This window comes from Lissotriton vulgaris, chromosome 7 (genome assembly GCF_964263255.1).
Source record: "Lissotriton vulgaris chromosome 7, aLisVul1.2, whole genome shotgun sequence".
Lineage (NCBI taxonomy): Eukaryota > Metazoa > Chordata > Amphibia > Caudata > Salamandridae > Lissotriton > Lissotriton vulgaris.
In genome coordinates, this window is record NC_141695.1 from 1,257,752,813 (window position 1) to 1,257,771,617 (window position 18,805).

Below are 18,805 nucleotides of genomic sequence, written 5' to 3' on the forward strand. Positions count from 1 at the left end.
CACAGTCAACTATAACACAAGTGGTTTGGGTAAGTGAGGGTGGCAGTGAATTCCTCCCTCTTGTACGTTTTTGGGGAATAATGTGTGCTCATTTCTCATATGCATGAACCAGTGCTCCCGCGCTGGTGATGCAGATGACAAAAACACCAGACCCCCAGTTTGCCCCGGGCATTTATAATCCAGGTGAGGATGGGATACCCCATCACAAATGTGACGGATATCCCGTCCGCCGTATTACTAGTGCCATATGATATAATGGAATTGTAATACGATGGATGGGATATCCATCACGTTTGTGGCGGCGTAACTCTGTCCGTCAAGATCGTAATCAGGCCTGAAGTCCTGTTGTCGGTCCATCAGGATTACCAATCTCCCAAATATGTTTTCTCCTTCTAGCCATGGCATTATCTATTTGTTTATTTATTTATTTATTTATATTTATAAACACAGGTGCTGCACAACAGTTGTAAGATATGATAAGCACCAATGCAACAAAATGAAATATGAAATAATGATACAATACATAAAAACCACTACAGAAAAACAAATTTAGTTACTGGAATAAGAGACAAACTAAGACAATACAAAAAACCAAAAGAAAACATGCAGACAAGAACATGTAAAACATTGAAAGAAAGCAAATCAACCTAGGTAGGGATAGGCTTGCGTAAACAGGAAGAGCTTCAAGGCTTTACGGAACAGTTACAGTTGGAGAACGTTTTCTAGAGGGAAGAAGAGAGTTCCATATAGGATGGAAACAGCAGAGAAATTCTAGTAGAGGGTTTCTACTGTGGTAAATTTCACAATGTCCGTGCAACGTAAGATCCTACCCCTTTGCACTCTGGCCAATCTGGGAAAGTGTAACATTTTAGTCAGACCGGCAAGCTGTACCAGGGGAAGAACCCTGTCAGTCATACTCAACCTATTAAAACAGTCCTGTAGTGCAGACAGGGCCGGCTTTAGGGCAGTGCGTCTGGTGTCACCGCACTGGGCGCTGATCTGTGGAGGGGGTGCTGACCGCAGGAGGGGGGGGGTGCGCTGTGTTTAGCAATATCTTATGATTGGAGAGATGAGGTGGACTTTTGCCGGGTGGTAGTGAGAGAATCCGAGGAGTTGGTCATGGGGCGCCAAAAGTGATTGTGGCACGGGGCGCCACCAGCGCTAAAGCCGGCCCTGAGTGCAGAAGTATTTAGTGAACTGAAACAAGAATAGGTTTGATGTGATCAAGTTTGAGAGTATGTGAAGAAATATCGTCGTATGTTGTGATATTGACTCAATGTACAGACGCAGATAGTTCCAAGTAATTTATTTCATCTTAAGATATAGGTTACAGCAGATCCAAGGAAACGTTCCTCTCAATCTGTCAGCCCACACTGTTCTGCTTCTTCACGGAATACTCACTTGCTATTCCAGGAATCTACTCCTGGTTTCCACACTCAGAGCCCAGCTACCTCAAGCCTACAACCCCCCTCCTTAATTTATCTTATTTAAACAAATAAAATAAAACCTTACGCAAACTAATAAGTTATATACAACAATTCATATGAACATTTATACATATTCCATCACAAATCTAATCTTTTAACCATTTAGGAAGTTTCCTATCTCCCTGTTATCTAATTGATCCTGTTCCATCCCTCCTTTCAACATACTTCCATGAATTTGACCTCCTCAAATTCCTTCAGTGTTCCAGCTCCTCTACTGCGGTACAACCTCTTTCTGCAACTCCACTCCAACCACTTCCCCTTCTATGGACAATTCAACATAACTATCCCTATCATCCATACTTTTAGTGCTATTTCCTCGGTTTGCCTGTATCTCAAAATCATCCAAATCATACAGTAACGCTACATCTCCACTAAAAGCACGCTGCTGAAAATTCTTCCATACTTCCTTTCACCCCATGGCAACTCTTTTTAAGGTCCATGCCTTGCCATTGTTCAACCGTACCGCATTTTTCAAAAACCTCCATCATTTCCTCAGGTTCTTAGAACTGACGGGCACCTTTAACAACCTTCCACAGTATCTTTATATGAACCAAATCACCAACTTTGATATTCAGTCCCTAAATGCTGGTTATCTTGTCACTGTAGCTCTTAGTTTTGTGTTTATTTTCACTCATCTTCTCTTGAACAGATTCAAAAGACCCATACACAAATCCAGGAATAAACAACCATTCTGAGTTACATTTGAATCCTGGGAACCTCCCTCTCATAATAACAAAAGGAGGTAGTGGCTTCATTGTTTGTTAACCTATGAGCTCATGCGGCCTTGCCTAGGTGGGTCACCCACCCGTCATCAGCTCACGCCCACCGTGCTGCATGACGGACGGGGGCCGTCATCAGCATGCAAGGGGTTAATTATGAGGTTGAATCTGTCAACCATCCCCTTCCCACTGGGATTATACAAGGAAATAGTTCTATGTGTCACACCTATCTTTTCCCAAAAACTTATCTCCGCTTTTGAGTCAAATTGAACACCATTATCGCACAAAATCGTGTCTGGAATTCGTTATAAAATTAATACTTGATCCAAAAAAAAAATCCACCTTCTCTACAACCTTTACCACAGGCCATCTTGAAAATAAGTCAATAAGCATTTTGTGGTATTCCTTCGGGTCCCATGATATCAATTGCAATAGGCTTCCAAAGTGCTTTGGTTGGAATCCTCCTAACATAGGCGGATTCAAAATCAAAGAGCTTTATCAACTATAGATCAATTCAGTCATTCTCATACTACTGCTACATCCATGCCTGGTGACAAGAGCAAACTTTTCACCACTGACTTAGTTCTGACTATAACAAAAAGCCTTTCATGGCATACATTCAAAATCATTTCCCGTAACCCACAAGGAAGTAGGTACCACCCTATCACCTCTCAAAATCATGTCATCCTGCATTAATAACTCATATCTGACTTCCCAAAAGGGTATTTCAACCGGGTCAAGATGCCCTTTTTAGGCCTTGTATTTTCCATTTTACGGTTCACCTTCAGTAGAACAACCTCCTTCTGGAATTCTGCACCCACTCCTTTCTTATTGCAGATGGACCATAGTTATTTACTAAAGTCACCTGGAAACTATTCCATATTTCATCCTAACATTCCTCAAGCTGAATAGGCATTCAGTTCAAACTGCTCACCCACGCCTACAAAGCCCATCACATCAAGGGACCAGCCTACATCAACCACAGGATGAATTTCCACCAACCTATTTGCAAACTTCGTTCCTCATCCCTCTTCCTGGGCCACACCCCCGCATCCACAGAAGCGGGAGCAGTGGCCGCGCCTTCTCCACCTGGCGGCCAGGTCCTGGAACAGCCTCCACCCCTGTACATCCCCCACCCAACAAGAGTTCAAGAAGGACCTGCAGACCTGGCTCTTCGACTAACTCCCCCTCCCCTCCCCCCCTCCCCGAACGCCTGGATACCCCTCAGGGGTGATAAGTAGCGCTCTCAAATCCTATTTGATTGATTCTGGATAAAAAAATCTCTAATCAAATGATTTATTCCTGGTACTTATACAATTTTGTACACATAGACCTGCACCCACAATGATAATCTGTCCATCCTACGTGAAGCATTATCTGTACATTCGGTTGTTAATTTCTGCACAACAGATTTATTGTCACATTGAATAGTGATTGGCTTACACCACACAAAGGCCCCAAAATGATTAAGCTTCCTTTTCTATAAATGGATATCGTTATCTGTTGGTGATAGTGTTCTGGAAGCATAAGCAATCACACACTCTACGGCCCACTAATCCATATGGGTGAAACCCACACCGTAACCTTTATTACTGGCACCAGAACTAATGACCTTTCAAACTGGGACATCTTAAGGATTTTGCGGGCCTCGGGCCAAACTATATTTTGGGCTCCCCGCTTACAACAACTCAACTCAGCATTTTTATCCATTTTCAGCTGATTCACATCCTCAGGGACAATGGTCGAACCATTAACAACCTCTTCCTTGACCAGCCTATATCTGGGCCCAACCTTTGAAAAATCTCCTTCTGACTGGCCGGCACCAAGAAGCAGAAAGACAAATGGTCTGAACAAGCCTGCTGCATGTGAGACAGTGAACTGGTGCCTCACCTTTCGCTCCTGTGCAAACGGGGAGTGTTTTTTATATTTACTGAACCTCAGCTCCTGTGAGGAACAGGGACTTTGAGTCAGGTGGCTCTAGGTTGTGATTGCACCAGTCCAGCAGCAGCTCCAGGTGGTCGGTTCAGTCATGGAGGGAGTATATAATGCTGCTCTGCACTGCGATACATGATTACCCGCTGGTTTTACCTTGCCACAAGTGGATTCCAGCTGAACTGGACTATTAAAGTAGAAAGAGTAGTGATCCTACCAAGCCTTCTAGCCATGATGTGTGGTGTGGCTAGACCGTCAGCATCCTTTGGCCACACGGTGCTGTTGGGTGCCCTTGTATACTGCACTGTCTGTGCTACGTTGGACTAGCACTCGCAGTTAGGAGGCAGCAGGATGGCTTTGCACTGGTCTGGGAGCAGCTAGAAGAGGAAGACGCAGTCACAGAGGGAGCACGCAATGCCAATCTTTACAGCACAGTAAGTGGCGCATGTCACATAAGGCAAAGGCTTGGGCAGTTGGGCTGGGTCTTTGAACTTTAGAAGTTTAAAGCTCTTGCTGAAACTAACCTGGTGGGTATTTTCTTTATCCACCACTATCCCTCAAGTAGGGGCTGGGCTGGCTGGACAGACTGGCCTGGCTTAGAAAAAAGAGCGTAACTAAACATACTGGTTATTGTTAAACTGTAGAGAATATGGGGCTGTTCAGAAATCTTTAGAAGGGTGCCCTTGAAAGGTTGGGGCACTGGGTCAAAGTCCATTTAAGTGAAAAAGGAGAGGTACCCCTTAACTGAAGTCAAGGAAAATGGGGTTCACCAACCAATATAAAACAGAGATTCCCTTGAACAAGGTCATGTACATAAGCACCATAAGTGGAAAAAAGCAATAACTATAACAAGTAAATCAAGAGTAAAAAAATGAAAGATTTTATTGTATACACTAAAATTAAAAAAGCAGAAAACATAGTAAGCTGCTTGACATGGGTTAAAATAATTATAATAATAAAATAACAATCCCACATTCAATATTGACCAGCATTATTGCTAAGAACAGACAGAAAAATAGTAAGACATACAATTTGTACAATACAAGGTGTGTGTTCTGATATTCTTTTTAAGGCACCGGTGTTATGCACTTTAAGATTGTACTGTGTCAACAACAGTGTCTGAGCCTCGAATCACACTGTACTAGGGCGTCGACGCGTTTCGTGGTTTGTTGAAATTCTATCCACCTTTATCAACCTATGTCAAGCAGCTTACTATGTTTTCTGCTTTTTTAATTTTACTGTATACAATAAATTTTGTCAGTTTTTTACTCTACACTCTACACTTATGGTGCTTATGTACATGACCTTGTTCAAGGGAATCTCTGTTTTATCAAAGTCCATTTAGCCCATGCCTTAAAACGTCTCTGCCTTTCAATGCGGATACTTTGGCAATCTCCTGTTTAATTCTCTCAAAATCATTCTCACAATGTGAGGTCCACTCAAATTTGTTCTTTGCCTTTTTAACAATTGCCTAATGTTATACCTTTTTTCTGCAAATGTAGAGATTTACTTTGCACAATATTCTACCATCCCCAAAAATGATCAAACATCATCTGTATTAGTGGGTACAGGCGCTACCTTGATTGCACTTACTAATGAAGGATTTGGTATGACATCAGTCTTATCAGTATGAGGTACCCCTAAAAATGTTAATATTCACCATCATTTCACATATAGTTTTGTAAATTTCTTTTGCACATTGTATTTTATTACAGCTTACAGATTTAAAGGCACATCAATGATAGCAACAGGTGCTATGTAAGGCGCTCTGATACCCGATTCGGGTCAAGTTTGCGCTATATAAAACTCGGTATAATAAATAAATTTCATGACCCGAATACATTACATTGTCAGTTGCGAATCTACACTTTGAAAATTCCACTGCCATCCCCTTCATTACAAGAATCTCAAAACTCTTTGTAACTTGATGTCATGTTCATTCCTATCCTTTCCAAAAATTAGAATATATTCCTGACAAAAGAGTATATAATTTTTTTAAAAAACAAATTGAACATAAACTGTTGAAAAAAAAAGCAGCTGATGCCAAGCCAAACGACATGCGCTTGATTTGAAAACAACCATCTGGGGTGATAAATTCCTGGGTTTAATTGATTCTGGGGCTAAGGAAACCTAATTATAACCAGACAATTTATCAACCGTTGAAAATCATTTTGCTCCTTTAATTTTGCTACCATTTCATTTATTTTTGATAGTGGAAAAGTGGAAATCTGTCAACCACTATATTGTTGTTCAGATGGCGCAGATCTACACAGACTGATATGTTCCATTACTGCACCATCCTACGTCCGCTGGAGGAATCCACTCTGAACCTTCAATAAGCTTAATTACTTTTAGACCGACTAACTTCTCTAAATCTTTAGAAACCTCTTCTCTTCTCTCCATTGCTATATTCCTGACCTTGTGTACTTTGGGGGGCAAGCATTACCTTCGAGAATAATTGTAAGCTCAAACCCACAAAAAAATCCTAAAGTCTTCTCTTAAACCGTAGGAAATTTGGTAGACTTAGTGTTCCACCACAGTGATGCCTTCATCAGCTACAAGAACCTGATCTTGCTGTTAGGATTTTTGACAATGTGCTAATATTTCTGGTTGAACCATTCTAAAACACACAGGCCCTTTATAGCTGCATACAATTTTCCTCATGAGTGCCTGTTTTTTAAATTCCAAGTGAACCATCTGTAGTCCATCATATCACTTTTTCTTCATTGTAACCCTCAGGGTATATATCTGGTGCTATAAATGTCCCACCTACATTGCTAACTAACTTACATTTCCATATTGCTTTGTAAAAAATATTATAGAGTGAAACAGAATGAAACTTACGATCCTCACCCAGCATTCTGGTTTACCTTTACATGCCTTATCATCAACATTTAACACCAATTTGTCTCTTAAACTCATTAAATTGATATAATGTTGGTCACTGGTTTATTCCTAAAATGGTTGCTACATGGTTTTGTTTTCAATCTTACCGTTAAATGTGCATAGTGTCTCACACTTTTCCTGTCCACGTTGGAACACAAAGGCACATCTTCAGTAAATGTACACTTTTCGTTCTATGGCTAGCACATCATCTAAGGCTGAATCTCCACTCACCCATAACATTTATTTCAAAATAGCAGGTTTGCTTGCATGAATCACCACCTGATTTTTTCTTAAATCATCATGTAAGGAGCCAAACTTGCAAACTCTTGCTAACTTTTTTAACTCTCTCACTGTTTCATTTTTACCTTGTGTACGTTGGAAGTATTTGCATATAGTAATATCTAGATACACATTTGCTGCAAAATAGCTGTGAAGAGCAACAATAGCAGCATTAAACATGTTAATATCTTGCACACTTGTAGCCTTGATCATCTGACTGTATGCTTTTAACCCTTTAGGGCCCAAGGAATATAATGAAATTATTTTCCTTTGATCCGCTGAAAGTTGTTATCGTCGTCAATTTCTGCAATGTAATTCAAAAAGTACTCCTTCCACTCCTCCCATCTTAAGGAAAGTTCGGACGCTTAATCAAGAAGGTTGTGAGGGACTAAGGCTGAAATTCTGTATTCTAATTTTTTATGCAAGGGATTTGTTCAGGGTCCACTTTTCAAAATGGTAATGGACTAATACACTGTCCACTCTTTACCATTACCTACTACAAAATTCCTTAAGGCATAAGGACCAATACAATGTTGAAGAATACAGTTGGAAATGTCATGTGAACTCAATATAATCTCTTAAATTAAGGAGCTATCCTTCTGTGGCACCATAGGGATCCAACATGCACATATAAACAGGAAGGCTGAGAAAACCAATGCAAGCTATGGCAAAATTGTATTTTTTTCTGACCTTGTATAGTCTGCTGCAATTTGCATCAATGCGTAAACTATATCAACGGTTAGATTACATTTATATGTTAATCGTGCCGATAATATTTTAGTGAATCACTTCAGCTGCCATTACAAAAAAAGATCCCCTTCTTCCACGGTTCCTTGCACCTTGAATTTGCATTCAATGATTTCTCTGAACAGAGCCAACATCAACGATGTCCACCGCGTAGGTCACAATGCGTGACCTTGTGGAAGTCATAACTTCGTAGGCAGGTTATATCCCTCTGACGTTAAACATAAGAAGCTTCAGCAACATGGTGAGTTCCCCACAATTCAAATGAAGGTGCACGTGTGATGCCGGTTCTCCTGCGTCATTTGAATCACGCATGTGCGTATGTAACGAACTGTTCATACAGTTTACTTACTATATTAAAAGTAATGGCCCCTTAAGGAAATGCCGTTCCGTTCTGTCTAAGTTGCTAGAAGTAGTCTGGAATGACACTTCAGTCGTAGAAGAAGAAAGTCATATTAGCTTGCTTCAAATGTACAAGATGTCGGGTTCTTCTTCAGATTAGCTCTTAGTTTGCTGTGTGAATGGCCCCATGTGCACATGCATGTAATTCCAAGTGATTTACTTAATCTGAAGATATAGGTTACAGCAGTTTTAAGGAATTAATTATATCACTCTCAGCCCACAATGTTCTGCCCCTTCATGGAAAACTCACTTGAAATTCCAAGAATCTATTCCTGGACTCCACACACAGAATCCAGCTACCTCAAGGCTACCACACCATAGGGCCAAGCAAACTCGCCACAGCCTTCGCTTAGATTAAAATAGAGATTTATTTGAGTGCACCAGAGCATGGTCGTCCCAAGCCCGCCAGGCATCAACTGACTCAACTTGGAATGCCTTCACTAACTTGGAATGTAGAGCATGAGTAAACATTCCGGCTGTAACAGTCAAGCCCAATACAACCCCCAGCTTTTAAAGGAGAGGGTGATAAAGCTGGAAGCATAGAACTCAGCCACGGCTGCTACCTGGAACAGCAGTAGAGCGGGGTGGGGGGAAAATCGTGGTGGGGGATCAGGGGGAAAAAAATCACTTACCTCCCAGCCGGCCGGTTGCTGCTACCTCTCCTGCGTCCCCTTCCTGGCTTCTTGGAGAATATAGGAAGCACTAGCGTTGTGATTGGTTTGAGCGCCGTAACACGGCGCTCAACCAAGGGCTGGAGGGGTGGGCATGTTCTCAATGCAGGCTGTAATGCAGCCTGCATGGAGAACAGGGAAAGTGCGCATGACTGTTTTGGGCGGCACGAGAGGGCCGACCAAACAGGTATTGCGCACTTAGGAGGGTTCTAGCACTCCTCCCCTGCTCTGCAGCCCCACCCCACCCCCTCAAGCAAAGCTGTCGGAGCAGGAGAACAAAATAAAATGATAACATGACATTATTACCATTTTTTTTATTTCTTTCTTTTACTGCTTCAAGGAGGGGAGGCGACACTCTCATCCTCCTTAGCGAAGGAGCCGCCACTGATAGAACTATGGTTTCTCCATCCTGTTGTGAAAGATCAAGTGTTTGGCCAAGCTAAAGTTACATGGGCAAATTCTTTTTTTATCAACAGTCAGCTTGTACTTTTAAACATCAATCTCTCAAACACATAGACCATCAACAAGTATAGGTTTGTGGTTCTGATTGGTCTCCACATTTTTCATATTTGTCCATGAACTTTATATTGGTTTTTAGCACCAATAAAATCCTTCAAAAGCACTATATTTCATACGGTTTATGAAATAACAACTTCCCATCGACTATCGTGAATAGGTCTTAGCAGGTAGACATTGCCATATCTATGAAGGGTGCAATACAGATAGCCAGATGCAAAGCAATGGATGGGCGGACAGACAGACAGACAGACAGACAGACAGACAGACAGACGAACGAAATGGTCACAAGCCTTGCAAATCTATCTGTTAACCCAACTCACCCATCTAGGGGATACTAAAAATAGTTGTAGTCTGCCTTCATATGGGTCTCTCCTCAGTCTCTAAACCTCCCCTCACACTTGATGGCTTGATCAAGCAAAGTTTCTATCATCTCAAAATAATCCAAATATGTTTTTCTTTTCTGCCCTTTCCCCATTGGGTTTGGCATCTAGAAGTGCTTATGAAAATGCCATCTAACAGCCCCTGAGTTCTTAAAGCGGATTCCGACATTTCAAAGCACAGCAATTCCTGTTCATACCAGGACATCAACAAAGAAAAAATCAGACATCCAAACCTTGAAGAGCCTGCACTGGCTCTCAAAGAGAGTTATCTTCAAAGTCCTCTGCATTTCCAACATGGTCTGTGACATGTTCTGGCTGGCATTTGAGATTTGCCTGATTCAACTTTTTCGTCCTAGATCTTCAGACAAGCTCTTTTGCCTGATTCTGAGCTGCATCTAGATGGGCTCGTACAGCCTTTACTGTCCCGGTGGCGTTACTAAAAAACGACAGCGTTGTCGAGTTGCGAACCATGATCCCGGACAACCCTTACTTCAGAAAGCTCTTAAAGGCAGACTTATGCTCCCCATAGTCCATCCGCTTGTTCTTTACACAGATCACTGGTTACCACCAAGAGGCCTCAATTGTGGCCATATTGCACCTTGAAAATCCTGATAATATAACAACACTCGCAAACAAGCACTGGCAAAAACAATGGGTCTGGCATTGACTGCTCACCTCTTTGCTTTGCGAATGCTTATTTTGTGTGTGAATGTTGTTTGTTTTGAAGGCACGCATTGTATGAAAACAAGCATTGCCTGAAAGACAAAATATATACGTATATATTTTATGTAAAATTACCATTGCACTAGTAGTCCCCGGCACTGAAGAAGACTACTTATGTGTGCATATCGTATAAGAGCGAAATGCTGTCACTCACTGTCAGGCAAGCCAGTGCCTAAAGTGGTCTGACTCTATGCATCATGCTGTATGCTGTTGTGGGAGAAGCATAATATGAGTGAGACTACAGCAGACCAATGCATGAGGAAGACAAATATAAATAGTATACATATATATTTATATAAAAAAAGAACTTAAAAATGAACAGGGCCCTTATATATGTGAAAGGATGCTCAAATCTGCCTCCTTCTGGGAGTTCTAGTTACAATTCTGACATGAAGAGTTAGAACACTTGGGAAATCTGGCTGACTGAAGCAAGCACCTTGCAGGTTTTAATCCATGACAATGCTAGTGACTGAGGTTGTAGCAGAGATGCTGCAAGGGAGCCAAAGTCAATAAAGAACAAGATAAGGGCCTGTTAGCCGTGTATAGAATAAAGGGTACAGCAGGTGGATCTAGGGGGCCTGAGGGGAAGTCAAAAAAAGAAAATGGAATCTGTGTTTTCTTTCTGCACCAATAACAGATGTTTTAAAGTTAGTCAAAGTTAAATTGTAATGAAGTCCAGAGAACAATCCATTACACACCACTCATTCGTTTGGCTGTATAATGATAGCATTTTCATCCAATTAACTTTATTGACACCCCTTATAGTACGGGTGATGCACTGAAGGCCGCGCCATTTGCAGAACAGGCGCCATGTTTTTTGGCCCTACTAGACAAAGGTATTTTTTGTTTTCTTTGACTATGCCTCTAAAGCAAGAATTTATTTCAGCCCATCACAAAAATCAGTGGTCCTGCAGCGGAGGGTCTTTTGTTCCTGAAATTCTGTGCCAATGTATGAGTTGTATGGTGGACACCTGAAGGGTAATTAGTGACAGTCTCTCTACCCTAAAAAGGGCTTGGTGACGGACACAGGGACCTGGCGGCCCAGTGGTGGATAGACTGCCAGGTTAACGGTTTCATCTGTCGGAGCCAGCTGATGCTCCACTAGAGAAAACCACGTACTTACCCAAAATCTAAGTGACGCAGAGCGACAGATGAGCATCTGCCCTGCAAGTGTCAACACTAAATGAGGCCTCTAGTCAATCAGGTGGAGAAGGAGTCGTTATCCGGAGCTATTGTCAATAGCAAAGAGCTAAGCTCTGATCAAGGTTGGGTGTTAAGGGTGCGAGGCCTCTGGGTAGTTACGCGCTATACAAGTGCAATTTTTCATTTCATTTCATTTCAGAGTTTTGAGTGACTCCTGGTATTATCAATAACGTGGATGAACCATAGACATTATTAATAGCTGATCTCTGAGTAGGACTGTACTATCAAGAGCAGAAATATAAGAGACTGTCTTGGCAAGAGCAGAAATACAGTGGCCGCTGCTAGCGCAGGAAATTGGTGAGGCAGCATTGGAGATAAAATTAAAGAAAAACAAAAATCACCTGCAGCCTGATGTCTGCCACCTCTTCTGCTCCAACAATGTTCACACAGGCTCTCAGAGTCCTCTGGGCCAATCCAGGTGCTACTCTCATGCTGGTATTACCCAGCACGAGAGAAGCGTAGGGATTGGGCAGAGCTGGCTTGTTCCATGCTCCAGCAGGGACAGGGAGCTAGTGCTCCTAAACCCTGCTGATATCTCCAAGCAACAGCCTGGAGATATCCAAGTGTGCATGTTGGTTTGGCCGGCCGTGCCCTGAGCCCACCATTCCCCCTACTGGGCCCACCCTCAAGGCTGCGGCTTGGCTACGGAGTAAAATAAAATGGTGATAAAGGAGTTTTATTAACTGCTTTATTATTATTTTATTTTTACATGTGTCTCATTGTTTCAGCAGCGGGACGACGCTCCTTCGCGATAACGGGGGGCGCCACCCCTGCAGAACTATGGGAGACTGTGCTAGCAAGAGCAGAGCTCTCCAGGTCAGTGTTGTTAGCAAGAACAACGTTTGAAGTGAGTCTGGATAAGATCCACATGAATGCTCAGAGTGAAGGTTGGTGTTAGCAACAACAGGTCTCTGGAGGACTCCAGCCAATTGTAAGAGACAAGCTCATAGCGTGGAGATATCACCAACTCTAGGCGTGCTTCCAAAAAAGAACAAAAACACATCAAATGGCCATGGTGCTGAAACTTGCAGAGGCTGCCCATTTTATCTGTGCCTAGACCATGGTTGGACTGTGACAGAAACAGGCCTGGGCACCAAAATAAAAGCGGCCCCCATTAGTAGATTAGAAAGCAAAAAAAGTGGCCCTTGTTTGCAAATTGGGGCAGTGATGATAGCTTGTAAAGAGATGCTGTGTAAGTGTTTTGTGAAAGGGCTGAAAGACTGTATGGACTTGAGCTTGCTGCAGACAATGTTTGTTTTAATATCAGGGAAATCTACAATAAAAACTAGCCGCCAGGCTACAAAACAGGCCCACACACACCTAAGAAAGGACTCGCACACAGCCTCGTCACACCAGCCCGATTGCCCGATAGGCCAGTCCGACCCTGGCCGAGGCGGTTACGAAGAAGAGGCAGAATCTAAAAATAATACTCTTGAATACGCCAATCTGAAAGCTTTCAGGCTCTACAAATGACGTCTTAATATACATATTGCATCTCCTTTCATGAAGTGTGAGTCACCTGAGAAGAGCCTATTTCAGGAGCCTATTCCATAGCTCAGTAATATGCTGCAATGGCTGCCCCTAGAACTCTGTGGAGCAATGTCCCTCGGCACAGTAAATTGAGGGGCATTATCCCATTGCTCAGTACTAAAGGGCATTATTTTAACTGGGTACATGGTGTTCAGATTACAGTATTATCCATGGCACATTATTCCTTGAGGCGTTCGGCCATTTTATCCCCATAACAATGTTCCTGATGCTCATTAATTCTCCTGACGTTATAGTTTTGATGGACACTACATCTGCCGCGCCATTAAATTGGGTAAAAATACTGGCCATTTACCGCGCTTGGAAACGGCAATACCACGGTATTAAAGCCCTGCCTATAAAACAAGCTATTATTTTTACCATTGTTATTATTGTTTGTTATTATTCTGCGGCTCAGTTTTTTTCAGATGGAAAAAGATATTTGGCGGTCGCGTAAATTTACTGCGTGTCTGAAGTTCGAACTGGGAACACAATGTTTCTGATTGGAATATAAAAGATGTGTTTTTTTAACCACAGAGGAATAATGCATGGGGGGCTGTGAAAAATGGAAGTAAAAGATGAATTCATGAATATCAGATCTGTCTTTAAAACCCATAAGTTTTGAAAAGCATTAGGACTTGGCTGTTCTTCAAGCTACTTTGAGGAGGTTGCTTCTTGTAATTTATTATCATTATCAAGACATACTTTCAATTAGAACATTGGAATATTGGGAGCTCCATTGAAAACAGTGGAGTGCTCCGGGGTTATAATGGCTGGTATAAGCCTGGAGCTCCAACATTCCAATGTTTCTTTGTTCACAGCTCTGGCTGTGAACAAAGGCTTCAGGGAACCTGAGGGGATTCCCATCCCCTCACGCTCCCAAAAGGCTTTGTTTTTTTTGTTAGAACATTCTGTCCTCTAGTGACAGAATGTTCTAATAGCCTTTAAGCCCTTCGTAGATGGGCTATACCGCTATTAAAGTCCCTCTCCCTTGTTAAAGGCCCTCGCCTTCGGCTCGGGGTCTTTAACGCTGGAGAGGGCCTTTAATAGCCGGTATAGCCCTCTACGGCGGGCTATAAGGCTATATTAAGTGTGTTCACCGTGCATGACAGCGCACCAGTGTACAACATGTATGACCCAGTGCAGCCATTTAAACTTGGAATATCTGCTCCACAAGGCATCACTTGGCCTTATTTCCAAAAATGACCAAGCGGGTCTCCTAATCTCTTCCTATACCCCTCCATCCTAAAACATACGACCCGCTAAGATTTTTGTGCATTCATTATTCCTGTTAGATCTGGAAGCCCATGAGTTTTGAATCCTCCATGATTGAGGATTACGGCCTGCACCCAGCTCTAAAAATAGTTTCAGTGCCATTTTGGGTGGCCGGGAATGCAAAGTTGTTTGTATGTGGCCTGCACACTTACAGTGCAATCTACTTCATTATGGAATGGGGAGAGGTTTGTCCCTTCTTTTCTGTTAAGTGTGGGCACACGAGACAGATGGTTCAAAGCAGCTACAGTGCATCAGTGACATTACTGGTCTTCCTTTCCTGGTGTGTTATGTTATGTTAAAAAGAATTTAGTAGAGCACAAGCGACTCACTCCCGAAAGAGTATCTCGGCGCTCTATAAGGTTCTAGGCAAGACAAACATTCAAAATTGCCAGGTCTTTAAAAGTTTTTTTAAGTTGGTAAAATGCAAGCAGGAGTGGCTAGGAAAAAGAAGTTTGTTCCAGTGATGAGGAGCCAGATAGGAAAGCGACCTTCCCCTGTATCTCGCAGTACGGATGCGGCGGTGGCATAGCAAAAATTGATCCTTAGATCTAAGATTCCTACTAGTTAAGTAAGGAAAATGCTTCTATCGTATAAAGTGGACCATTGCCAGCCAGAGATTTATGAACAAGACTGAAGAGCTTGCACAGGGCCCCTTTTCTCACTTGGAGCCAGTGTGTGTGGGTATTTGTGTCCACAGTATGCAATAAAGGGTCAGAAAGCACCCTCTTGCGGAAGGTCACATTGTGAGGCAGTCATTGGTTCTCCGTCACCAACGCTATTGGTTTATCATTGGTCAGTGCTTTCAATAGCTTAAATACTTTCTTAGACTACATTTTGTCACTTTTATTCCATTTACTACTGTTTGAATGGTGCACTCTTAAGCCAGATCTAAATGGTGTTTTCATGCAGCCAAGAAGGACATTTATACGCCCCATGACATAAATCTGTATTAATAATTTAACGTACTGCTTTCTCAAGCTCCAGATAACTATGCCCTTCTCGAATAGGTGTCGAGTAAAACCGGAAATGGGTCATTCTTCTCCTGTCATAGGAACAAATACACAGCCACAGAACGCCAGAACACACACACAAAAAAAATCAGAGGGTAAGGCAGATGTTTGATCGATGCTCTTAAGTAATTAATATATTTTTTGAACCTATCACAACATTACTGTCAACTTTGTTTTATGAAAAATAAATTGAAAAATCAGGGACAAAATATATAAAAACATACATCCACCTAGGATGCATAAGATACAACTGGACCATGCCCCAACCTACAAAAATGACTGTCATATAGTCCAATAAGAAACCTTAGATGCACTTCCAAACTCCTCGTTAAAAGCACAAGGCCCAATACAATAACCTTGGGAGGCAAAAGATCCCTACATTGGGGTAGAATATTGAAAATTGCAGAAAGCACCAACTTGTGTTATCAGACAATCCACTCTCTGCATTAATAAAGGTCAATTCAAACCTCAACATCACTGGCAAAGATATAGTATCAACTGACACAAAAAAGACACTTGCCAACATTTATCATTGTTCAGCCTCCAATCTGCAACACCACCAGTCAACCGGCAGCAACAAGTAGACAAGACACTGCCTACTAGATCTGCTAGGTCATACCATCACCAGGCACCTATACCAACACAACTAGTGCAAAACAGCGACAGCCAAACTCAAGAGGTTTGGTCACCCCACAAAACCGCCAGCCAATCTACAACACTGCTTAGTAAACCCTGCACTACAAAAGAAGCAGATATCAACCTTCACAGTATCACACCTGCCATCCATTAACTACCTCTTCACATTCTTTCGGATTTTAATGAGAAAAATGGTCACCAACATTTCTGCAAAACCAAATTGACAGCAACTCAATCCTACATGGCTAACAATCAGGCCTCAGATCAAGTTAAAAATTGTTGACGATGACCAATGTCCCAAACATCACAGACAATGGTGCACCATGCCTCCTGGTTCTGTTTGATCTCTGAGCATCATTTGACACTGTCAATCAACAAACCTCGATCAACATCCTGTCGACGTGTATGAGATCTGATAACACCAAACTCCCTCGCCAAAGCATTACTGTACTGTGCTGACTGACAGTCTACAAAAGCTGAGAAATACAGGAGAAGACGTACCCGTGGCTGCATAAGACCAGACTAATTCAAAGATCAGGCATATCTCTGACTAAGCCATTTACCGTCATCTGGAGGTACTTGGAATTCAAATAAAAGCAAGAACACCACGGGGAGGTGGTCATCCCTTATATCCATAGGGGCCCTATCCACATAAAAGGTGTTACTCCCGGATCCAGTGGGGTGCACACTATACTGACTAAGCCATTTACCGTCATCTGGAGGTACTTGGAATTCGAACAAAAGCAAGAATACCACGGGGAAGTGGTCATCCCTTATATCTATAGGGGCCCTATCCACACAAAAGGTGTAACTCCCAGATCCAGTGGGGTGCACACTATACTGTAAGGACGAACATATGTTCCTGAAGAAACATAAGGGCAAGGGAATCCCCCTTTACGACCACGTATACTCTGAAGGTAAAACCTAAGATCCAGCATACCGCGGATGTGGTTTTTAATCTATCCAAAAAGAAACAGAACCTTAACTCTAAGGAAGGACACATGAGTCTAACCCCAAACGATTTCGAAATTGTCCTGAGGAAGGTGTGCCAACATCCTAAGGCAGTCACACCGAAACGCGTTGACGCTCTTTTTGTTTTTTAGAATTCAAGCCCAGTAAATCTCTGATATTAGGTTTATCATGAAATGGGATTTGTTTTTGTAACTCTGTAAGGGCTTTTTGAATCTTGGAATCAGTATCATCTATAGGTGCTCTTAATTCTTTGGGGTTTTTGCTTTTCATTATAGGTGTTGTGTGTCTTACCCTAGATTAATTTGTGATCCATCCCGATAAAATTTGCTGACATTCTAAAAATTTGTATTTTCCTTCTCTGCTGTACCTATATACATTGTTGAATTATTTTTATGATTGTTTTTATTAATTGTATTAAGTGTCTGTTGTTTTTATGAATCTCAAAATGTATTATGTAATGAATTCTGTTTTACCTACATGTATGTTTTTTAAATAAAGTCTGTGAACGGTATAAATTAGTTTGTGACCAGTGATTACAAATAATACTCAGAAAATTTAGTGTGAGTGAGTGAATTACCTTTTCCAGGGATTCCCTTTAGACTTTCTGTGCTGACTGACACCTACAGATGCGAACAACTACTGGGAGTATGTCAGGGCACTAGATTCATGGCAATGAATCTTCAACTTGTATATGTGATGTCTCATACCTTGCCAAGCAAGGAATCAATGACAGCACACATTTTTATTTGGAGGTCTCTTCAATTAACATGATCCATATACTTAAATAATACCTCCTCCCCTTCATCCAAGCTGAGGGGTCAAAGACCTACGTCAAGCTGAACATAGCGATGGCTGAACTCATCTTCATCAGCAACCGTCGCCCAAATTGAGGAATGGATTACATACCTAAAGCTAGATGGATTCATACCCATATCCCAACACTTTGCAGGAGCCGAATGATTCACCCTTGACAGTAACCTCTCCTTTCAAACCCACATTGCCAAGAAAATTCAAATAGCCTTGTACCAGCTCACACTTCGAGGCAGAAGAGTTGCCAGTGGCATCTTCCTGGATTGGATTCTGGAAAGCCTATTCACACACTGGCCTTTCCTAGATGAAGCAACACACTACCCATCCGCGTTCTGAATACAGGGCACCTCCACTGAGAATTGGTTGTATGTAACTGGTCACCTCATTAAAGAGGAGGGTTGGGTGGAAGGTGCCGAGTTGCGAGGTAATACAAGATTGTGCACATCAAGTGGAGAGTTAAACTTTTCAGTTACATTTCACATATTTACAAATGCATTAAGCTTCACTTAATCACCATTTTCTAGACACAGAGACTATGTGATTTGCCCAGAATCACACAAGTTTGAGCCAAGTTCTGTAATTAAAATGGAACCCCAAGGTCCCAGGTTCTAATGCTGGCAAGTTAGTCAT

The 18,805-nt window shown here is 42.0% G+C and overlaps 1 protein-coding gene across 1 annotated transcript in view; it reads right to left on the reverse strand.

The window, feature by feature from the left end:
- The window catches only part of GRK6 (G protein-coupled receptor kinase 6), a 627,649-nt gene that overhangs the window by 1,864 nt on the left and 606,980 nt on the right, over positions 1-18,805 (reverse strand). The gene's annotated exons all lie outside the window — the stretch shown is intronic.